Genomic DNA, 24,839 nt, shown 5'->3' on the forward strand with positions numbered 1-24,839 from the left:
GCAGAGCGGGGAGGCATGGGTGGATCTGTAAGAAATCTACAGCTAGATAGAGTCTCGACCAGATAATGCGTTACCGAAGGTAAGTAACTTGTTTATCTGATAGACTTCTAGCTGCAGATTTCTTAACTTAGAATAGATACCAAGGTCATACCCTCCGGCGGTGGGCTGGGGACAAATTCCTCACACTAGAAAGTCTGCAGGATCAAACTGGCAAAATGCCCATCCCTGCGGGCCAGACTGTCCAGGAAGCTGTGTTTGGCAAATGTATGCAAAGACGCCCACAGTGCTGCCTGACAGATGTCCAGGACTGGAACACGCCGTGCCAAGGCTGTAATTGCAACCTTTACCCTGGTGGAATGGGCTCTTAATCCCTCAGGGACCTGCTTCTTAGCCAAAGCGTAGCAGATCTTTATGCAGAAAACGACTGAGTGAGAAATTGTCCTTTTCTGCACTGCACGATCTTTCTTAGCTCCCACATACCTCACAAAGAGTTGGTCGTCACCTGGAACCCTTTTGTGCGTCAAGGTAGAACAACAATGTTCTTCTTGGGTCCAGACAGTGGAGATGCTCCTCTTCTTTAGAGGGATGCAAAGGAGCAAATGGGTGGGAAGCGTGATAGACTGACCCAAATGGGATCACCACCTTTGGAAGATGCAAAGCACCACTTTATCTGCAAAAGACATCATGCAGGGGTGGGGGGGGGGGGTTACATGATAGCGCCTGCAACTCACTCACCCTCAGGCCGGCAGATGTTATCGCCACCAGAAAGGTTGTTTTGATTGTAAGAAGCCAGAGGGTACAGTTGTGCAAACGCTCAAATGGAGCACACAAGAAGAGTGAGGACCAATTTAAGGTCTCACTGTGGCATGACAAAGGGCATGGATGGAAACAAGTGACCCAGTTCTTTCAAGAACCTATTATAATTAGAGGGTTGGTCTGGCAGCTGCAAAAAAGCAGAAAGATAACCCTTAAGAGTACCCAAAGCAGAGGCCTGCTGGGTAAGAATGAAAAGAAGAACAGTAGAAAGAGAAGCAGATAGAGGGTCAATAGACCATTCTGTACAATAGAATACAAACTGTTTCCAACATCAGCCATATACCTACTTAATAGAGGACCGCCTGGCCGCTAAAATAACATTGCACAGTTCGGGAGAAAGGTCAAAAGTCATTAACTGCCGCAGCTCAATCTCCACCCATGGAGGAAGAGAGTTGAAGGTTTGGGTGGAGGACCTTTCCCTGCTACTGTGACCGAAGATCCTCTTGAAGGGGCAGCCTGATCAGATGATCAATGCTCATTTTCAGAAGCTCCGGATACCAGACTCTCCTTGCCCAATCCGGAGGCACTGGAATGTTTGGGCCCGGTCATTCTTGATCTTCTTCAGAACTCTGAACAGAAGTACTATGGGCGGAAAGGCGTACAACAGGATCGAGCTCTACTCACGACAAAAAGCGTCAGCAAGCGATAACCGCCTTGGAAAGTCCAGCGCACGATACTGCTGACACTGCGCATTCTCTTCGGAGGCGAACAGATCTAACCAAGGTTCTCCCCACAGCTGAAAGAGACCTTGTGCCACCGCTGACTGGAGATGCTATTCGTGATCCGCTAGACATCAACAGCTGAGTTAGTCTGCCCTGGCGTTCAGAGAACCTGCCAGGTTTTGAACCACTAGGGTTATGCCCTGCTGTTCCAGCCATGACCAGAGATGCAGGGCCTCTTGACAAAGGGTCCACGACCCCACCCATCCGGTTTGTTGCAGTACTACATGGCGGTGGTGTTGTCCATGAATACCTGCACTAACTTCCCCTTGACAGAGAAAAGAAATGCTTTCAATGCAAACCAAATCGCTTGAAGCTCCAACACATTGATGTGGAGCCCAGACTCTGCCGGAGACCAATGCCCCCTATCTCCACCTCTCCCAGAAGGCTGCCCCATCCCAGAAGTGACGCATTTGTCACCACCGTGTAATCTGGTTGGGGAAGGGAGATGGGTCTGCCATCGACCCAATCGCAGTTTGTCAACCATCAATGCAGATCTCTCACAGTTCCCGCCGAGATCTGGACCAGGTCAGTGAGATTTCCCCAATGCTAGGCCCACAGAACTTCATGTCCCACCTCAGAGCCCGCATACACCGCCACCTGGCATGCTTTACCAACAGGATGCAGGAGGTCATGAGGCCCAACAGCCTCAGAGTCAGTCTCACCAAAATTAGACAGAAACATCGGAATCATAACCTGAAAGTCCTGGACTCTCTGCTTGGGAGGACGACAGCCTGGGGCGAAGACGCCTTCAACAGCCAGTCATCGAGGTAGGGGGAAGACTGAAACCTCTAATCTGCGCAGATGAGCTGCCATCACCTTGTGAACACCCGAGGGGTAACGGTAAACCCGAAAGGGAGAACAGTGAACTGAAAGGACTCATGGCCTATCTTGAACCACAGGTTACGCCTGTGGCCCAGCAGGATGTGAATGTGAAAAAAAAGCATCCTGCAAGTCCAACAATACCATCCAGTCTTCTTGGTCTAGGGCAGATAAGACCTACACTAAAGTAAGCATCTTGAACTTCTCCTTCTTGATGAAGAGATAGACTTTCCTAAGAACTAAAATGGGTCGTAACCCTTTGTTCTTCTTCTTCAGAATCAGAAAGTAGCCACTGCCTACTTCTGAAACCGGGACCCTCCGTGTATCCCCCTTGGCCAGGAGAGTTGTAACTTCCTCTTGGACAATTTTAAATGATTCTCCACCAGACGTTCTTGAATTGGCAGAATAGGAGGAGGAAAAGAAAGGAAAGGCAGGGAAAAGCCCTTCCGAATGATCTGAAAAAAAAACGCTTTGACCGATGTTATGGAACTCCAGTGGGGGAGAGGATGATGGATTCTCCCTCCCACTGGAGTGGAATGGTCTTGCAGAGTCAGACTAGGAGTGCTTAGAGGCTGCGGTTTCCAAGGGCAGAGTGGCCGATGACTAATGGCTTCCATTCCTAGGACAGAATGAGCTGCGTCCATGTCCCTGCACAACTTGGGAAGTCTGTGCAGCACGGTGGCTGGGATAGGCTGCCACAGCTGGAACCGCCTTCGGTGGCCACAAAATTGGCCAAAGCTAGACTGTGCACGAGGTGTTGCAGAAAGGCCCATGGATCTGCTCAAAGGGAGAGAATCCTTGAACCGTTCCAGGGCTGAACGCCTTCTCACCAAACAGACGAGAACCATCAAGGAGCATACCCATCAAATTAGCCTGGACATCGCCAGAGAAGCCAGACGTTCCAGGCGTAGCAAGTCTACACCTGATGGTGAATTTTACTACATCTCTCCTGACCTTAACTGCCTAGTAGAACACAGATCAGGCCTCCTCCAGGACTTGTAGAAGCACTTGCGCAACAGTCTCCCAAAGGGAATAAGAGAAATAGCTCTATAAGCATGTTGTATTCACAGACCGCAATGCCAGGATGGAGGAAGAAAACAATGCTCCGATTTATATCCAACAAGTAATCAATCAAAGAAAATAATTAAATGGATGAATTTCCTTAATACGATGAATCCATCTGGACTCAATGAAAAATTAGATTTCAATTGTTTTCTATAAACCTAATTATGTTAGATACAATTATGCAAAATTATCGACTATTCAGAAATGTAATGTGCAGCATGTTCTTCATTTAACATCATTTAATTATTTTCTTTGATTGATTACTTGTTGGATATAAATCAGAGCATTGTCAAATTATTCACCTTAAAAAACTGCACAGCCATTCACACGTATAACATTTTTATTTAAACACGCCCTTTAGACAGAATGTAAATTGAGCACCGAGTCCCTCGTTCATTCTTAGTGCAACCGATTATAAACAGGACATTAGTCCTTCGTTCTTTTCAACTTTTTTGAGATTAAAACGAGGCGGGTTCCGGTCACATGATCGGACTTTGGAAACAAACGTAAACCCACCCGCGGACGCGGGTCATTGAAAAGACGGAATCAACAATATTTATTATCACAGGTAAGACGCTATTTCAGCGTCATTTGACCTTGTTATACGGACTGTATAACTAACGAAGATAATGAGTACAAATTCTAAATGCTCGTCCATTATATATATTTTTAGCTCGTGATTTCAGATTTTTGGTAGCGTCTTGAATACTCACGACGATTGTTGGAAAGGTCAGTTTTCTTATTTCCCTATAATCATGCTGTCAAATCAACAGGGATATAAGGTTTTTTATACCATTACACATTTCCACGTTCAACTAGGGCAAATGTCGTTTTTATCAAACATACAGTGACATATGGCATGTGGGGTCAAAATCACTGAAAACAAGTGTGGTGAAAACAATGCATATGAAATTGTAACATGTTTGAATGTATACCGGTTTATTAAACCACCACATATTGATTGTTTCAGACAAGGAATCCCCTGAAGAAGGGCTTTATGCTTGAAATGCATTGGGAACTAAGAATGCATGGAAAATTGTATGAAAATAATACAAAAAATGAAAAGCATGATTACCAAAAACAATGAAAATAAAAACTCATGAAAGCTACAAAAACTACGTTGAGTACTTATTAAAGGAAAATTAAAAGGAGTGCGAGGCAGGGGTGTTTCTTGAGTGTCAGGAACCACATAAATTATACCCATAGGAATCTGGCACAGGTTGACTGTAATACTACAAGTTGAGCACGGGGTATTTCCAGCAGAACAGATCTAAAAAAGTATACCATTTTGGGTAGTATCTACATTTTGAGGAAAGTGAAAGATGTAAACACTCACACGGTTCAATTGCTTCCGTACATCATTTAAGATGTTACACCAATTAACCTCAACCAGTGATTTTAAGCAGGTCCTCAACTTGACCCCCAGATATGTTACCTCACTCACAACCCGCTGGTGGTCAAATGCAGCAATGTTAGAGCATAAAATGTGCGTCTCTGCCACATTAAGTTTGTATCTTGAGGCAGCCCCAAACTCTAACGCCAACTGTTCAATTTTTGGCATGGCCGTGGTGGGATTCGGAGTTACCACTGCAACATCATCTGCATACGCAAATACAAGGTAATGCTCCTACCTCCACATTACCGACTCAATCCTTGCACTTTGTTCTAACAGTTTTAAAAAAGGGTCTATATACAATTAAAACAACAAGGGAGAGCAGGGACATCCTTGCCTTGTTCCCCGCAAGATGTGTACTGGGCTTGATTCAAGGCCCATGATGCAGACTTTAGCTGATAGACGGCGATACAAAACTTGTATAGCAGTAATAAATTTCTGTTTAAAGCCTATACAACGCAACAGAGCCCATAAGAATTCCCACGCGACCCGGTTGAATGCCTTTTCGGCGCCTAGTAGTATCAAGCTGAGTTCACTGCCTGTAGAGCTAGCTATATCTAGCATGGTTACAACGCTGTGGATATGATTGATTGTAACCCTCTCGGGGATAAACCCATGTTGCCGCATTGATACAAACGGGGTTATTACTTCAGCCAACCGGGTCGCTAAAATCTTGGCATAGATTTTGCCATCTGAATTTAAAAGCGATATCGGCCGATATGAGCCAAGTTGATCAGCCGGTTTGTCTTTTTTTCTTGAACACAATAATGCTGGCCTCATCCCATGTTAGGGGGGCAGCTCCTGCTTGGGCCTGTTGAAAGGTGACTAACATATCGGTCTTTAATTCTCCAAAGAAAGTCTTATAGACTTCCAATGGGAGTTTGTCGGGCCCTGCCACTTTGCACATAGCTAAGCTATTGATAGCTCTTTCCAGCTCCCCCATAGTAATAGGGGCTTCTAGCAGTTCTGCATCTTGCGTGTTCAGGTGATTACAACAGTTCTGTAACAGGCATTTCCCAGCATGTGAATCATAACCCTCACTGGTATAAAGCACGTCATAAAAATCATGGAACACCTTTAAAAGCCCAACATCGGTTTCTACTATATTGCCCCCAGAATCTACCACTGAGCTAAACCTCGGAGCCGCTTCTTCAGATCTTAACCTCGGTGCTAAACAGCTTCCAGTTGCCTCCCCATACTCATAATTTAGTTTCCTGTTCATAGAATATTTCTTAGCTATCTCTTTGTTCCAATATAGATTTATTTTGGCTTTGCCCCGGGCTACTTCCGTTTGGAGGGCTGCAATCTCCTGGCCCGCATGTATGCCCTGCATTAACTTTTCTTCAGTAACCATAAGACAAGCATATAATTCCTGTAATACCACTCGCATTTGCTTTTGCTTATATAGGCCGAAGCTAAGGGTTTCCCCCCCTAAAACCACATTAAAAGCATCCCATACACACCCAGTCCCTCCTGTGTTGGGGTTAATAGAAAAAAAATTACTCAACCCATATCTGCATGTGTGCCACATAGCTTTCATCCAATAATAGCTTCCTATCGAATTAAAAAGATTGAGCTTAATTCCAGTCCTAGACATACAAAGATTCAACACTAAGGGGCCATGGTCTGAGGACACCCATGGGTACACCTGTATTTGGGCTCCCGAGAGAAGAAGACCTGATAGAAAAAAAGTAATCAAGTCTTACTAGTTTCTTATGTGGATAAGAGTAAAAAGTATACCCTGGATCCATGCCTCTCCGAGTAGCCCCGGCATCTACAAATCCATGATCCACCAATAAAGACTGTAGGGCCTTAAATACCCTTGGATTCCTCCCTTTGTAGGGTTTACTATCATCTTGTAGCGCATCAGGCTCGAGATGTATATTTAGGTCACTGCATCCAATTAATGGCGTGGGCCATAATGCTAATTCCACATTTAACCCTTCAATTGGGAGGGCCTCATCAAAATTAGACCCATATATGGAACATATCGTATAAATCTGGCCTCCAATCCTACATTCCACTATAGCCCATCTCCCTTGTTTATCTGCCAATGCCCTTCCTGTCCCTTGTATATGATTCTTCGCCAAAATTCCTACCCCACATATAGTGGTGAATTGTTCAGTACAAACTAAAGTCAGGCCTAATTACGCTAATAATTTCCTTTTGGCCCATGGAATATGGGTCTCCTGTATACATATCAGGTCAGTATGCTGCGCCCGCAATTCATTCGTGACACGTTGCCTTTTATTATAATCGTTCAAGGGAGCAGAACCGAACGCCACCAATTATACCACTATCCCCCATCTATCTTCCGTGTATCTTTATGCTCATCTACTGTGTGCCTAAAACCATTGAATTTCATGTTTCTCTTAATCAAACCATCATGGATTATTTTTGCTACAACCCCCCTCCATCCGCCAAACCCCACCGCCCACAAACCCCCATCGACGACCCTCCCCTTCTCACCCACACACGGTTCCAGTCGGAGCCGTGTCCCACCCCCACCCATCCCCAAACTAGATGCTTGGAGACACAAGGTCTCCGAGATAGATCGAGCTTCACATTCCCCGGCCCCCCCAGCCACCTCCCACGTTTTTAACCACAAAAATATTCACCACCCACCACCATATATCGCAACCTCAATGCAACACCAACTCAAAAACCGAAATGTGGATAAATAATAGTACAATCAGTGCCAGATAGCAAAAAAGGGGCTCCACATAATGTCAGCTAACATCAGAGAATATCCACTAGCCCTTCCTATTTCCCCCTGCCTTTGTAAGGATTTATAGGGATTGTAAATACTCTTTAGCAGCGGATTCCGCTGTAAAGAACCACACGTTCATGATGTATAATTTGTGAGTTTAGCAGAATTACATGGTGTAATGAGTTGGCGTAATTGCCATCTTTTCTCAACAGTAAGAGGGCAGTAATCAGGGCACCCAAAGAATTCAATCCCCTTCCCGGTTTTCTTTCTGTCCGTGCGTGCCAGGTCATACACTGCTTCTCTCGCCAGATAGTTATTAACCGATATTAAAATCGCCCTTGGTCTAGGGGAGCTTTGGGCCGGCCAATTGCGTTGCACAAAAGGAAATCTATGTGCCCTCTGAATCTCGCGACTCCAATCCCATTGCGTCAACTCGGGAAAAGCTTCAGAGAAAAGTTCAATGATAAATTATCGTAGGTCTTGCCCCACGGACCTCTCGGGAATGTCCAGTACTCGAAGTTTGTTCCACCGCAGACGATTTTCTAAGTCAGTGATTTTCCAGAGGGTGTCATCCTTAGCAGAACGCAGGGTCTCAGTTGTTGTTTTCTGCGCAGCAAGTTCATCCTCCAAGTTTGATATGCGGGTCTCAGCCTCATTGAACCTGTAAGCAAACTCGGAACAAGACTTAGCAATTCTCCGGACTGCATTCTGAAGTTTACGACAGGCCCCTTGCGTACGTTGGCTCTCCCTGTGGGCCATAATACTCTGGTAGATAACAGCCAGAGAGATATCTTCAGGTTTCTCAACAGTTTCAAAGTTGGGTTGCATCCCACTGGCTGTCTCGGTCTCAGCCATATATGAATAGTCCCATTGAAAGGATTCTGCACTCCCGGCCGAGTGATAGCCGGTGCACAGACCCATATCCCCCTGCTTACGCACAGTTTTTTGGGCTGTCAATCCCCAGATGTATCCAAGAGATCGGACCTTGAATTGGGGGGGAAGGGGGAAATCGCCAGAGTCATTCTCTTTCCTTAAGTCCTCCTGGTCCTTTTTCTTTCTTATTGCCATATCTGAACTGCCAGGGCCAGGCTTTGCATTACTTTCGCCTTTCTGTGCCTTCTTAGCTGAGCCTCGAGGAGTATCCCCCGCTGCGGTCCTTTATGTATTTTTCCCAGCATCTTTATCGCCACACTCCCCATTTTCTATCGCGTCTTGGGGGGTGCCGCTCGAAGTCCCATCCTCATTAACCACTGAGTCTAGCGGACAATCCCCAAAGTACCTCTAAATTAAGCTCAGGTATGAGGGAAGCTGATGAGGCATAAATGTTGTTTTTTTTTTGCTTTCATAGCCAGAAATAATGTGGGGACAGCCTTCTTACCGCCCTCTGTGCGTGCAGCGTCCTTCTTCCCCACAGTCGGTATCACTTTCTTGCCCTCCCTACTGTCAGGCATATCCGTGTAGTTGCGCGCTCTTCTGCGCCCAGCCTTTGAAGAAATTACAGTGCCGTTGAGCTCAGCGCTCGATTACACGTTGAGCAGTCTTTTCACCAGCACCATCCGCTCAGTAGTCCGGGCGGGAAGCGCACACCCGGAAGCTCACCTCGTCAGCGCCAGGAGTCAGAGTACAACCAGACGGAGGTGCCACAGGCGATCCACAACATGCCCGCACCGCCAGCGCTTCACCTCGGGGCCAACACAGAACATCCAAACCCGGTCACCGCTGCCCCTAGGTCATGGTAGGTGGAGCGGGAGGGGGGGGCGCCTCCAGGCTCTCAAGCCCAAGCGACCGAATTCAACGGCCGCCATCTTGCCTCCCAGCAAAAACACTGCACTGTGAATAGTTATTGTCACTTAATCATCTTCTCTGGTGTCCCTCTTTACACTTTTTACTGACCACAATCAAAACAAACAATTGTGTACACAAAATGTTTGCACAACATCAACACTTGTAGCAAACAACATTTTCAATTATGTTTTAGCCAGAAATATTGGCACCAAGCAAAGGGGCAGAGGAACTTCCTCCTTTCTTCATTTTTAGGTTTCCCCAACCAGGCAGCTTCCACTTGCTTGCATAATAACTTAAATTGTGATTAAAGCCAGACAGCTGCTTACGATCGGTTAGTTTTGTTGTCAATGATTTCTTTGCTTCTTATTTGATGGCTTTCCTTTTCAATCTTGTGTGTTGTCCCTGCCATGGAGCATAACTTCTTAACCGACCTCTTGACTGGTAGACTTGTGTCCTTCCACTGCGCACTTTCAGGAAACTACTGTATTTTTTGGGGCTAAGCACTCCATCAGAGCGCATGTGTTTTCCAACTCTTTCGCTCTTATACTTCTGTAAACCACAAAGTCAAATACCCACGCATGCGCTCTGCTTTTTCTCTTTCCCTCATGCTGCTCGCTCTCTCTCTTCTGTACTTTTTTCAATGCTCCCATGGCTTATTGTTGCTAGCTCTTTACATGGTTCTTTCCTCTGCCCCTGTTAAGCTCTCTTTTGGGTGCTGCATTTCCAAAAGCTTCATTTTTAATTTGTTGCCCCCGTCCGCTCATTATTGCTGCCCTTCCATCTGCTTCCCCACTGCCACCCCCTCTCCCTTGCTGTTCTTTTCGTATATTTACATAGAATTGCTGCGGAGTCACCACAAAAGTGTTTTTGTGCACTTACAATTTTTATTTTTTTATAAAATGCAGATCTAAGTGAGGTATTCAGATGGGTAAAATAAATTGTAAAAAATAGTGACAGTGTTATTATCTAGGTGAGAATGCAATCCTATGATGTCAAGGTTCACATCAGAAAAAATAAGAATTCTCCTGTCTCCCAATTTGCCATCTTTAAATAAGCCTACATTCTGGCTCTCTTCATGAAGAGTGAGCAACACTTTTCCAAGAATTTCCCTTTTTCTCTCCACGGACCAAAATAATTTAAGTCTAACCATTTTAGCTGTTGGCAGTACAATCAAACTTACCGTGTTTTTAGGAGGTGTGCAGAGCCTAGCATGGTAGTTCATTGGTGATTCACAACTGCAAAACTGATACAGTGCTTATGCACACAGTCAGATTGGGCTAAAACTCTAAAGATCAAAAGAAAGTAAAAAGCTCCAAATGTATTTACAAGCAGCTGGTTAAGTTATAGGTCTTGCAATGGTTTTGCAAACAAAATAATTATATACTTGAGATTGAGCTCTCATATATGAATACTTGTCAAAAACAGCCCATAGCCAAGTCGAGAACTATTTGATTAGCTTCCTCCTTGCTGTGATGTGTAGGAACTTTGTGGTCCTTTTATTTGCCCAGTTTTCTATTTTAGATCCAGTTAAAGCTTAAGTCAGTATGCCAAAAGACAACACAGTATTTGGATATGAAATGCCCAGTGGAAGTTACCCACTATGGCGTAGGAAGTTACCCACTATGATGTAATTGAAGCTTTGAAGGGTTGATAATGCTGCCTTACTTTGATGTCATGTTAAAATTCACTCAGTGAAAGATGTCTTGTATTTACTCCATAATTCTCAGAGTGCATGCTTCAGAATAACTGGTTTCAATTATAAATGGATAGAATACTTAACAGAAAATGTGAGTTTCTACTATTTATGCATGTTATGTTTATTGTGTGATTGATAAAGTGTGTCATTGGAAATTAATATATTAGATAGTAAAATGTGTCAGACCAGCTATTAGGTCAACAAGCTAGATACAAACTCCACCACAACATCTCAGAAATCTCCTCCATCCTCACTTGCAAGTCAATCAATTACCCCATACTTGCCACAATTCTAACACTTTCCATCTACTCAATTTCAGAGATCCATTTCTATTATTAAGTCACTGCAGCTCTGTTGAATTACAATGTTCTTGCCCTCCATTTGGACAGAAGTTCCATACTTGGAATCCCAAGATTTCTCAAATTTGATTTTTAAGTCATGATCTTCATTAACTTTGGCTCTATGGGGTTGCGCTCTCTTTGTTTTGAATCTTATGATGCTCACGCTGACCATACCATTTCTTTTCTAGGATTCACTGCACTTAGTCGTGGGATTGCTTTTAATAACTTAGCACATTCGCTGTTCCATGAATAGCTTGTGTTTGAATTGAACTATCACACACTGTCCCACAAACACCTCAGTCAAGGGGTAGTGCCACACATGAGGGGACATGCTGACCCTGCCCACAGGAACAAGAGAGCATATAGTATTCTGCATGTGCTGTGGTGAATTTGTAAAAGTACCAGACTACAAAATTGTGCCAACACTGTTCAGTATCAAGGTTAATGCATTTCGAAATATGCTTTACGTGAAAGAAGCATGACACAAAACGGAAGCATACGGGAAATGTAAAAGACACATTAGGTTAAAGAAGCAGTGACTGCATATGTCGAAATAAATGAATCAATGGGGCACATATGCATTCCAAATATGTACACTTTCGGATTGGCAGCAACAGAAGAGGTATAATGTGGATGCATACTGAAGTGTAAGCAAAGCACTGAAAAAAAGCAAGGTCTTCTGGTTAGCTATTGACGATATAAGAAAACATTTGTTCCAATCTTCTTTATTATATTTTCAATATATGCATTTATATTGTGTATTCTGAGTAGAATAGTTATGGGGAAGCCACAAAAGCACCGGGACATCGCCATCACAGCCGCCGTGAGGGGAATGGCCAACCTTGACCACCATTGGCCGTGAGGGGAACGGCCCAACTGCAAACCCCAGCAGCCCTTGTGCCTCCGACACTGCAATCGCGTCTGGAGGCGTGATAAATTTACTGCTGTTCTCCCGCAGCGCGGAACGCGCGTGGGCGTGCCTGGGCCAAAGGCGGGCCTGTCTGCGCCCGTCAGAGACCGTAGGAGGCCACCCCTCGGATAGGCATCATCCAAGCTCTATTGTGGTGAGTTATATGTTCTGTTATTACGTGTGCAGAAAGACTACTCTACGGGGAAACGTAACATCATACCAAGCTCCCACACTTCAACCTCCATAGATAGTATGATGGCAAGAGCAGTTAATATCGTTGCCAATGAGATTGAACTAAGCGAGAGGAGTTTGTCCCTGGGACTGGCAACTCCTCAGCTTGTTCCTTCTGCTATTGAAGGTGATTTTATTAGCCCCCCATGACACCGGATTCATCAGCTACCACCCTCAGGGACTTACAAGTCTTGGATATTGGCTGCAATACGGAAAGTAATCAGGGCAGTGAGGGTATTGGGGCTGTTGAGGATTTTTCAGGAGCGACCTGTAACAAAAATATTGTACCAAATATGAATGTTTCTCCTAACCCAGTAATCACTGGGGCAAAAAGAAAGCGAAAAGTGAACAAACCTACGAGCTCCAAGAGGAAACAACCACCTTATTTAAAACAACAACGTACTGCCCTGAGCTCCTGGATTCAAGGCTTAGTGACCCCAGCGGATACGATAATTACTAAAGCCAATGGCACTGCTGATTTGACACCATCTGAAATATCAAGTCATTCCATCCACACTCAGACTGAGTCCATGACAGGTCCCTCAACTCGCTTTAGGCTTGGCGATTCACTCAATTGACATTATATAGTGGACACTGTGTAAGAGAGCATCAGAGCCCTTGTTGATGAGAATTTTACCGCTCTATGGAAACGCTTAGATTGTTTGGAGTCACTAACAAACAAATCAAATGTATATACTAACATCCCCAAACCGACCCCACATCAAGGGGAGATCCTCAAATCACAGCCCTCATGCACAGCGAGCTCTAATAAGCAACAGCAAAATCTGACTTCTACACACCCTCTCTCTACTAGTACTACCAGTGTCTGAGATACCTGTTGTAAAATCAAGGAATGTTTTATATCTAAACCCATCCCTGAACAGAATAAATCACTGACAACAAGGGTCATTAACAGTCCACACCCATCAGTTCACCCAGCCAGCCAGGTTGCCACCCCAAATCTTGTAAATAATGCCACTCTAGCCTGTAACAACCAGAGCGCGAAACCCCTTATTAAGAATAATGTCAGTGAGTCTGCGGAGACCTCCAAAGAAGTTCTTAGCTTACCTCCAGCAGCTTGCCCCTATGTCTTAGTCCTAGCAGGTGTTCCCCCACCCCTAAATAAAATAAAAAAATCAGACAGACTTAGAACCAACTGAGAAATAAAAGTGCTGACGGGCTTATTAAACACTAAGGGCTAAGGGTGGCAAATATCAGTGACATCATAATGATGCGCAGGATAGGGTGGGTTGGACAATCACCTAAGAGCATCCAGGGAGATTGCATTGTCATTAACTTTCGCCGCCCATCGCTAGTGAGATCAATACTAACGATGCAGGAATTCAGCAGCTCTATTCCTACTCTTATTTGGTCATTATCCCTGGGTTTTTTCTAAAAACCGACCCTGGGGCCAAACACATTTGCCATCCCTCTGCTTACAACGTATTTATTTATTTTTGACATTTATAAAGCGCACAAATGCCCGTATAATACATTTTCCGTTTTGTCTGGCTTAACCGGTTTGGATTGACTACAGCCTAATGGAATATCATCTGAGCTTATTCCCTCAAGACCCATGCCCAATTCTATGGGAAATGACACCTCAGAACCATACAACTTAAATCTGCATGTGCTAAGCTGGAATACTGCCGGCTTATCTTCCAAAATAAGTTCTGAAGAGTGGGTAAATATAGTTGAAAAATATGATATCCTCATTTTCCAAGAAACTTGGGCAACAAGGGAATTATACCTAGAGGGGTTTGTATGTTTTAATATTATTGTACCTACCCCCAAACAAGGTGTCCATCTGGTGGACTTTCTATTTGGGTTAATTTTTTCTCAGGCGGTAGCGTTAAAACTCTTACCACAAACAATGATAACTATCAAGCCGTGATTTACACACGAGGGGCGTCATTTTGTTTCATTAACTTTTATAATAATGATTTTTTGACTGCACCAAATATGAATTTTATTATTTTGTTTAACTTTGCCTCTGTTCTACAAAATCAATCTGCGTTTTATAATTTGGCTGGAATTTGTCTGTGTGGTGATTTTAATGCCAGGATGTCGAGGGCAAGCGAGTTAGCTATTGTTTCTACTCTAGATGCACACACATGTAAAAGAGGGAAAGAATTGTTAGATCTGTCAAATCACAATCTACTGAATATGATGAATATTGCCGATGCACAATATAACGTCAGCTGTCCTATTCCAACATATAGAGGTCGTGGCTGCGCCTCGACAATAGATTTTTTTTATTATTTCTGCCTCATTAGAGAATATTTTACTAAAAGCAGAGGTCATACCCACTGTGCAAGGCGACCATAATCCTATCTCTTCTATAATTAGGTGTGTTCCAAGACCTGTTTTCACTAAAGAGCCTGGAGCTAGAAATGTAATGCCCTCAACGGATAGTTTGAGAGTAATCTGGAAGGGTATTGATAACGGTAAACTGTTTTCTAAAATGATAACAGCTTATTCATCACCTATTGAGATCTGTTTATCGTCTAACGATCCCATTCCAGAGGTAATTAATGCTTTTGGCCATCTATGTGCTGCTGTTAAACGACTGATCTCACGGCCTGCACTTAATAATAACCAGAACCCTAGATGGTTTAACAACACCTGTTCACAAGCAAATAAAGAGCTCCGTGCGGCACTCGTAGCGGTACCTAGGGATGCAACCCTCGTTAGATCCCTAAGACAACATTGTAAACAAGTGGTGAGGCAGTGTAAAGATGAGATTTTAAAAGAACGCGGGCATAAGCTTGCTTGTGCCACCAGTGTCAACAATGGAAATGTTTTTTGGGTGGCAGGTAAAGACATGAGATCTAGGAGCCTTACACTTACTACTTTAAGCTATAACATAAGCAGTGAAACTTGGGAAGCCCACTTTACTACAATCTATACAGACACCACTGAGAGTGAGGATCCCTTTAATTCCCACGTTATTTCACGGATTCAGATATCGGTATCAGAAATCGAGGATGCAATTAACCAAAGTTTAGTCAACAAGGCCCCCGGCCCCGAAGTGCTTCCCATCGACCTTATCAAGCATAAACCGGACTTTTGGGTTCCCGTTTTACTCAATGTTTTAAATAATCATACACATACTTTTTTACCTAGCACATGGTCTACCAGCATTATTGTTCAGATTTTTTTTTAAAGTGGACCGATCCAACCCTAGCTGCTACACACTGATCTCCCTGATTGATAACACACTTAAGATAATCCTGTTTAATAAAATTAGATTATGGGCTGAGGAGGAACACATTTTAAACAAGTGCAAGTTAGGATTTATAAGTAAATTGGGAACGGTTGAACAATGTATAAATCTCAGCCTGATTGTTGGTAAATACACTGTAGCTCAGCAATCTCCCATTTAATTACACGCATCTATGAGTACCTTATAAACCCATTTGATCCCACTTAACATCTTGCTGCTATTTGTTGTGAATCTCAAGCCTATATTTTGGGCGGTGCTTCAGAGAAAATGTTGCCTTGTATATTATGTTTTTTATATTATAGTTTATATTTGACTGCACTTTTTTTTTTTTTAAATCTTTATTAATCAACAGGCATTTTAGACAGGTATTTCGTTACAATATTACAGTTTGTGGTCCGTTTTTTAACTTTTGGAGGTACATTCCTTTGTTATGTTTGCTCGGTCGGAACTTTTTCGGAGTTGCATTGTAACAGTAAAGTTTCTTGTATCATACATTGCGTTTCAGAAAATTCCTTCACACTTGCATTACACAGTTTTCGCGGCACATGCTTGCCCATACATTCGGTTATTAACCTTAGCATTTGTGTAACACTAACTTTCGCCTTATTGACTGTATCCAGTTTGTCTGTCCATTCATGATAACTTGTTTGAACATCCCCCCCCCCCCCCAACGTAGGCCATCATAACTTACACCTTATCATCTCCTTTTGTCCGCAGTCAGGTCCGCAGCCTCAACCTGCTCCATTTATTCCCTGTGCAGCAGTGTAATCCCGTGGCCTGCCCCCAGTTTTGCTCATTCCCAGACGCATCCTCACTCATCTTCCCCATCTGAGTCAAAGTCCTCTCCCTCCGGAAGCGGGTCGCAGATGTCCCCGCGATATACATTCCACGCCATCCAAACCTTGTTCCACTTCCGGGGGGAGGCTCGGAGGAGATAGACCACCTCTCTGTCACCATCAAAGCGTCCATATTGTTTGCCCATCTACTCGCCGTGGGTAGATCTGGAGCCCCCCACTTCTGCGCGATGTCTCGCTTAGCCACTGTCATAGCCAGCGTAGCCCATAGCCTCCCATACCTACCCAAGTCGTTGGGTTCCCAAACATTTAGGAGACATTTGCGTGGGTCAGGCAGAATAGTGCTTTTAAGAGCTTGAGAGATAGTACGTAGCACCCGCCTCCAGTATTCCTGTATGTGTGTGCAGTCCCATAAAGTATGAAATAAAGTGCCCTCCTCTCCGCATCCCCGCAGGCAGAAGGGGTGTGGAGCTCTGTGTATTTTATGAAGCAGCGTTCTGGTATAGTAAATGCGGTGCAGGATCTTGAGCTGCACCAGTCTGAATTTCGTCGAAATTCCTACTTCCCTTGGTGAGGCCAGCGCCTCGTTCCATTCTGTTTCATCCATTTCTCCCACCTCCCCCTCCCATTTCCCTTTCAGTTTGTGTGTGGGGTCAGCTAGGTTGTTTATGATTTTTTTGTAGGTAAGAGAGGTCGCCTTGTGTTGCATGAAATCAGTGAGCAGTCTATCTTCTAGGGGTGAGGATTCCGGTAGGTTCGTGCCCGCCGGAATCGCCCGTAGCAGTGCATGCCTGATTTGGACATACCTATACGTCTCTGTTGACCTAAGTCCGTAAAGGTGTTGTAGTTGCGGAAACGACAGTACCGTGTCCTTGTCCCACATATCCCCAATCGTGGAAATGCCTATACGATCCCACAGTGTAAACCCTTTGCATATCCTCAGGGATCCTAGTGCCTTCGTGTCCCATAACGGTGTCAGTTTTGTTAGTGTCCCTTTCCACCCCAGCCGCGCCTGTGCTATGTGCCATAGTGTTGCTGTGTGCCGCGTCGGGCCTGTTAGGCGCCCCAGCTGCTGTCTGTCATAGAGCACCGAGAGCATACAGTCCGTCCCTAGTTGGGACCAGTCCGCTTGGTAAGCTGGGTCGTTCCTTGGGGCATGGATCCACTGGTTAATCACTTTAAGCTGAGCAGCCCAATAATAAAGCTGTATGTCGGGTAGTGCTATACCCCCTTCATACCAGCTTTTTACAAGCTTGTCGTACGCTATACGAGCCGGGCCAGCGTTCCAGAGCAGGTTGGAGACCAGCTCCGTAACCTGCCGAAAATATCGCGGCGGGACAAGGTAAGGTGTGTTTTCAAATACATACAGGAACCTGGGCAGTGCCATCATCTTATTTAAGGCTGCTCTCCCCAGGAGGGTCAGTGGCAACGTGGCCCAGTGTTTCACATCCGCACGTAGGCGTTCCAGAGGCGGTTTTAAGTTGTAGTGGAAGAAGGCTGTGGCCTCTCGCGTGACCACTATGCCCAGGTATTTAAAGGAGTAAATCGACGTCACTAAATGGCAGTCAGCTGGTAGGTGTGGTGCCTGGCCTGTCAGCGGATAGATCACTGATTTCGACCAATTCAAAGTATAGCCCGAGGACCTCCCATGTGTATTGCAAAGTTCCAACAGGGCCGGGATCCCGTCGTCAGGGTCCACCATATAGACGAGCATGTCGTCCGCATATAGCGATACCTTATCTTCCCCACCGTCTTCCCATTTAATGCCCCGGAACAGGGGCGTCCCTCGAAGCAGGATAGCCAGGGGTTCGAGTATCAGCGCAAACAGCAACGGTGACAAAGGGCATCCCTGCCTGGTTCCTCTGCCCAGTGGGAACGGTGGCGATGTGTGGCCGTTTGCTATCACTTGCGCCATCGGTTGCGTGTATAGGAGTCGTATCCAGGCTATGTAATTCGGCCCAAAGCCCATACGTGCGAGAACTTCGAAGAGGTACTCCCACTCCACCAGGTCAAAGGCCATCTTGGCGTCAAGGGAGATGATGACCGCCTCCTCCGTGAGGAGGTGCGCCCGAGCCAGTACGCCATGGACCCTCCTCAAGTTCAACGCAGTACTTCTATTAGGCATGAAGCCTGACTGGTCAGGGTGGATCAGGGTCTGCAGGTGTGGCACCAATCGAGTGGCAAGAATCTTGGCCAGGACCTTGGCCTCCACATTAAGCAGCGAAATCGGGCGGTAGGAGGCACAGTCCGTCTGCGGTTTACCGGGTTTGGGAATGGCCACGATTGTCGCCATGCGCTGGTCAAGCGGTAGCTCCGCCCTGTCTTTACTCTCTTTAAACATGTCTAATAATGGTTTGCTAAGCTCTGATGCCATGGTTTTGTACCACTCTACGGGTGGCCCATTAGGGCCCAGCGCTTTGCCTGATTGCAATGCCTGGATGGATAATTGTATTTCCTCTTCCGTCGGGTCTGTCTCTAGTTCCAGCCGGGCCTCCTGGGAGATAGTGGGGACGGCAATTGTAGTTAGTGATTCCGATGCCATTGTGGCGGTGATGACATGTTTCGGGGTGTATATGTCCTGAAAGTGAGTAGCTAAAGTGTGAACAATGTCCTCCGGGTGCGTCAGTACTCGGCCATCAGTTGTGTGGAGTTTGTGGATACCCCTCGGCCCTCCCCTTCTTTTATCTAACCATGCCAGCATTTTACCTGCTTTGTCGCCAACATCGTAGATTCTATGTGCGGTGTTGGTGATGTAGCCCTGAACCGTCAGTTTGAGGTGATTCTGATATTGCTGCTGACGTAATTGCAACGTGTGTGTTGTGGCCGGGGTGGGGTCCGCCATATGGGCGGCGTTAGCGTCATGTAATAATAGTTCTTGCTCTGCGAGCTCCCTCCGGGAGTCCCGTTTGTGTCCTGCTATCGAGGCTATCGCTGTGCCTCTGAGGACCGTCTTGTACGCTTCCCATAATATTGATGGTGAAGCCACCGATCCCGTGTTTTCCTCAAAGAAGTGTGTTGTTGCTAATTTGAGTTGCTTCCGGACCTTAGGGATCTGCAGGTAGGCCGGAAATAGGGGGTAGAGTCTAGCGCGTTTTTTGCCCCCGGTGATGAGCGATAAGATGAGTGGTGAGTGGTCAGATATTCCTCTGGGCAGGATATCAAGCTTGTCCACTGATCCCAGCCCTGTCCCAAGGAACAGGAAGTAGTCTATTCTAGATAGACTGTTATGTACCGCCGAGTAGTAAGTGTATTGAGTCGCCGTGGGGTGTAAGTGGCGCCACAAATCTGTAATGCCTAGGGCTTCTAGAAAGTCAGGTAGTGCTGTGTTCCCTCTTGGAGTGTTCCTAGTGGGCATGGTGTCTATTGTTGGGTCTATTATGGCATTCATGTCCCCCCCTATAATTGTATCTCCCTCCGGCAGGTCTAGGAGGAATTTACCTAGGACAGGCAAAGCCACGGAGTGAAGCGCCGGGGGTATATAGACAGAGACAACATTTAGCGGTCTTCCCTCCCATTGGCCGTGTATAGCGGCGAAACGACCCTGGTCGTCCGTCACGCGATGAGTGATGAGAAAAGGTGAATGTTTCTTTATTAGTATACCTGTTCCCCTCGAACCGGTGGTGAATTCTGCATGCGTTGCCATTACATAGCCTCGCCTATCAAGTGCTTTACATGTCGTCCCTGCCATATGTGTCTCCTGGAGGAGGACTAAATCTGGGCCCTGGCGTTTTATGGCTTGTAGTACCAATCCTCGCTTAATTTTGTCCCCTAGGCCCCTGACGTTCCAGGTTAAGAGGCGCAGAGGAGGCACAGTGACTGTCTCGGGGTCAGCCCGCACGGGCGTTACTTGTGGTGAATGGGCCATGGGACCGTTTGGTCGATGGATTGCTCAATGAGGCATGTAGGGCAATGCAGGCCTGACGGGCTCGTCTAAGGTGTAAGCGTGCGGTTCCACTGCGGGAGATGGTGTAGTGTGTGATTCGAGCGATGGCTAGCAACAAAAACCAGAACAAGAATAACATAACTGTAACTCTTACCCCCCTCCCTGCTCCCCTGCTCCACGGACAGACCCCCTCCCGTGTCCCCAACTTCGCAGAGTGCTTTAGTCCCTCCCCAACTATCTTACTTTCTCGTGGGGTCGATGAGTTCCTTACAGGCACCAATTGTGCCCACCTTACTCAGCTGCTTCGGGACCCAGGTCCAGTACGTCTCAGCTTGTCCTGTACCGCTATAGAGAGTCATTAAACCGGGGCCTGCTGCCCCGAGTCGAAGAGGTCCTGCGTCGCCCCAAAATCAGTTCCGTCCGTGCCGTCCCGACGCGGTGAGTGGGTCATCTGTGCATTCCGCTGGCTGGTGCTCCGTTGTTCGGGCTGGTCCTTGTTTGCGCGATGTTGTCGTCCAGTCCGTCGCCAACCATCGAGCCAGTCCCGGGCCACTTCTGGATTGTCAAAAAACCAAGTCTTACCCTCGGCGACTACCCTCAGCTTGGCCAGAAACAACATGGAGTATGGGAGTTCCCTGTCCCTCAGCGCTTTCTTAACCTCAGTTAAGGATTTGCGGCGTCTGGCTACCTCTGCTGTGTAGTCCGGGAAGAAGGCCAAGGTAGCGTTCTGTATCTTGACTGGGGGGGGAGACTCTCGCAGCCTGTAGGATGGTATCCCTGTCTCTGAAATTGAAGAGTCTCGCCAGCACAGGCCTCGGAGCAGCACCAGTTTTGCAGCATCAGTTTTGGGCATTCCGCCTGGGACTCTGTGTGCCCTCTCCACAGAGAAGAAGTGGGAGAGCCCCTTTCGGTTGTAATTTGGTCTTGATGAGATCTTCAACGTAGAGGTCCATGGCCCCCTTTCCCTCCGTCTCCGGAAGGCCAAAGATTCGCACATTGTTTCTTCGCGAGCGTCCTTCCTGGTCGTCCAGCTTGTCCTGTAGCAGCCTGGTGACCTTCTCCATCCGTTCCATGGCCGTTTGTAGCTCCGACGTGTCCTCCACTAGGGACTTCGTCACAACCTCGACCTGGGACACTCTTTCTGACATTTTTTGAAAGTCCGCTCGCAGCAGTGTGACTTCATTCGAGATAGATCCAACCGTAGTTTTGACATCCGATAGCGTTCTCATGATGTCCTCCAACGTTACCTTTGCGGTTTCCTCCGCCCCCTGTGAATTCCCGGTGGAGGTCCGCCCGCTGGGCTGAGATCTAGCAAGTTGGCTGTAGGCAAACTTGTCCAGTTTGGCCTGCGTTGAGCCACTCCTGTTTGTCTTCCCCGTCATGTCGGGAGGTCCACAAGACGGGGTCTCGAACCTCCCGTGTCTGGACGACGGAGGAAGCTGTGTCCGGGGTTGGGTGCCGGGGAGCAGAGTCCGGTCACGTTGTCAGAGGAGTCCCTCCGTCCGATTTTCACTGTGATCAGCCCCTTCGTCGCTCCGTTGCAGCCTGATGATATTATAGTTCGAGCTGGGTTCCTGCACACCTCTACCCCACTTTAATCCTCCCGTCTCTGGAGCGTGCAATGTCCAGTCCGAACACCAAGCCTCGGCCCAGGCGAATGGTGTGTCTGCTGGCGTGGCTCGAGTGCGTCTCTACGTGTCATGCACTGGATGCGTGTTATCAGACTTTCAGGGGCTCAGCGGGGTGTCTTTAGTACCAATTCCTAGTCCCAGGTGCTATTGTGGCCTTACAGTGGACATGGAAAGAGCACCGTTCCACTTTCCATTTATTGTAGTAGTTATTTTTTCTCTCAGTCCCTTGTGGTTGACTTTTTTTTTTTTTTTTATTATTTTTTTTTTTTCTGTTTAGGCTGCTCGGTGTAGGTCTACTGCATTGGTTGGACAGATTTTCAGACCCCCTTCGTTCCCTTTGGGAGGGAAAGCTGCAGCTCCCCTGTTCGCCTTCCAGCTCTCTGGCTCCGTCGACCCACCCGTCTCCGTAGCTCGGAGCTGTGTTGTTCTCCTGTTCCGGCCCGCCCCTCAAGTGCGCGCTGGATAGTCCCCCGGGGGCACTCGCCGTCTCCTTCCGTAGTCCGGACCCCCGTCTTCGGTGCCTAACAATCTCAGGGGGGGGGGGGCGGCCGGAGGCTTCCACCTAAGTGTCCGGCTCCGAGCACTGTATTTAGCAGCTCGGCGTCACCCCAAGGATTCCGCTGCAGTCTTCGCGGCGCTCTCTCCCGCCAGTCTCCGAGAGGCTACACCTCCTTCCTCCAGACGGGGCACTCACCGGCAGGCTCAGTGTCCGCTGCTTCCCGGGGTCGCAGCGCCCGGTCCCGGCCGTCCGGCTGATGTCCGCCGCGGGTGGGTCGCAGGTGCCGGCCAGGCACCGGGGGGTCGTCTTCACCAGTATGCCGGCCTGGTCCCACTTCCGCCGGGGTCGGAGGCTTACTTCAGCCCGGTGCTTTCCTCTCCAGTGCAGGCCCAACCGCGTCGGACGACGCCGGTGTGGGTTGCAGCGGCCGTTTGTCCTCAAAAGCGGATCGGGGTGTACCGCTTCGGACCCAGATCCCGTCGCCGCCGCTTCAGGTGGGTTGTTTACCGGATTTGTTTGACGGATCGATGATAGGCCACAGTGCCCTCAGGAGCTCCTACTTTATGCTGCCGCCATACTTGGCTGCTAGCCACGCCCCCTTTGACTGCACTTTTAATACACTAAGCTTCTATTTGTCCACATATGATTGCACCCTGATATACCATGCTGCAATTTGATTGCCCCCATATCGACTTTACCTGTTAATTGTTCGTCTGCCAAATTGTACTTTATCATATTATGATGCTACTTGTTAGGAATCATCTAGCCTTAAGATTTGAAGAAGTGGTTGTTTTACATATCTAATGTCTTTCATAAAATGTGTACCTTTATTGCCGACTATGCTATATATTACAAGTCCCTGTTTATTTATTGTTTTATATGCTGGTATTTTAATTGTGCTTTTATTGATATTTTATATCCGAATAAAGATTTATTGAATTGAGAATAGTTCAACTGAGGAAAAATATTGGGAAGTAAATCTAGGCAAGCATGTGAACGCAAAGTACATTCCTGGATGTCCAAGTTTATATATATATTAAACAATGAGATCACTCATACATTCTTGGATAATTCCATTATTCAGTAATGGGGGGGATTACATTCTAGTAAACAATTATTGATATAAATCACTGTATCGTTTACTTTTGAAATATATAATTTGGTGTCAGTTTTATAAAGGGTCCATTAAAACTAGATACTACGAAAAGCATTACAAATAAAAGATCAAGGGCTGGGGGCGATACTATCTTCTCCTTGCCGGTCAGTTCGTGTATGCTGGTGTAATACTCTCTTGACTTTACTTTGCACTGATGATTGTACAAATAGCTGGAATTGTTCTCTTGTATTGGTCTTCACAAAATCAATAACATTGATTCCCAAAAAAATGCAATATGAGCACGGTCAATTACATGATTCCCAATTCTCAAGTGCACAGTCAGTGAAAGGTGAGTATCGTGTGTATAAAGAAGTGACAGGAGTTAGTGTCCAGGAGGCATATAATAACAAAGTGTATAACATATTCATCGGTACATGCAAGCTATTTAAAAATTAAACAAACGTAATGTTCTGTATGACGCACACAACAATGACACCAATGGAGTGAGATTTGAGGGATTGGCAGCAGGAGAGTAGAAATCGGGAACTTGGTGCTTTGGTCCGCCAAGAGGTGCCCCTGCACCAGTGCACTGTGGGTACAAATCTATGTAAATGAGCTACAAGCTACGGGGATGCGGGGGGTTCGGAGTCTGAAGGTCAGTCCTGCCGACCACCAAGGCAGACAGAGGCCAGAAGCGACTGAGAAAGAGGAGACACGCAGGTAAGGATGGAGGATACCATGACAGCTCAGTAGGGGGGCTAGAGTATCGCACAGGACGACTATAAGTTTTCTCTATGTCCCTGCGCCCCGTAGGACACCGTTCAGGTAGCTCACAGTCACCGTTCACTCACCTCCTCACTTTCGGTTCTCTAGGCAGCGGCGGCTGCAGGAAAACACAAAGGTACCTAACGACTGCCGTACAGTAGGCCGCGCCATCATGGAAACAAAAGAGAGACTGTCAAAAGCGTGTGAGCGGAAGACTATAGCCAGAGAAGAAAGACACCCGTAGACATAGAAGAAGGACTACCATGTAAAGCCGGAGACTGCAGGCAGTTGGAGAGAGAAGACACCGGAAGACGAGACTCATGTGAGCAAGCGAAATAGTTACTGTAAGGAAGCTACTACAGGGGAACACCCTAACAAATGAAACAGAAACGATAACATTTCAAATGGGAACCTTCAAAACATGGCTTTGTCCTCAAGCTACTGGTGACGAGCAAAA

General features: G+C 46.5%; 1 protein-coding gene across 1 annotated transcript in view; it reads right to left on the reverse strand.

Moving 5' to 3' along the window:
* Positions 1–24,610, reverse strand: part of SENP1 (SUMO specific peptidase 1) — a 201,038-nt gene extending 176,428 nt beyond the window's left edge. The window contains exon 1 of the mRNA XM_078688916.1: positions 24,469–24,610. The gene's annotated coding sequence lies outside the window, so the exon portion shown is untranslated. The remainder of the gene's footprint in view (positions 1–24,468) is intronic.
* Positions 24,611–24,839: the final 229 nt, after the last annotated feature.

The sequence above is a fragment of the Lissotriton helveticus genome, chromosome 1_1 (genome assembly GCF_964261635.1).
Source record: "Lissotriton helveticus chromosome 1_1, aLisHel1.1, whole genome shotgun sequence".
Classification (NCBI taxonomy): domain Eukaryota; kingdom Metazoa; phylum Chordata; class Amphibia; order Caudata; family Salamandridae; genus Lissotriton; species Lissotriton helveticus.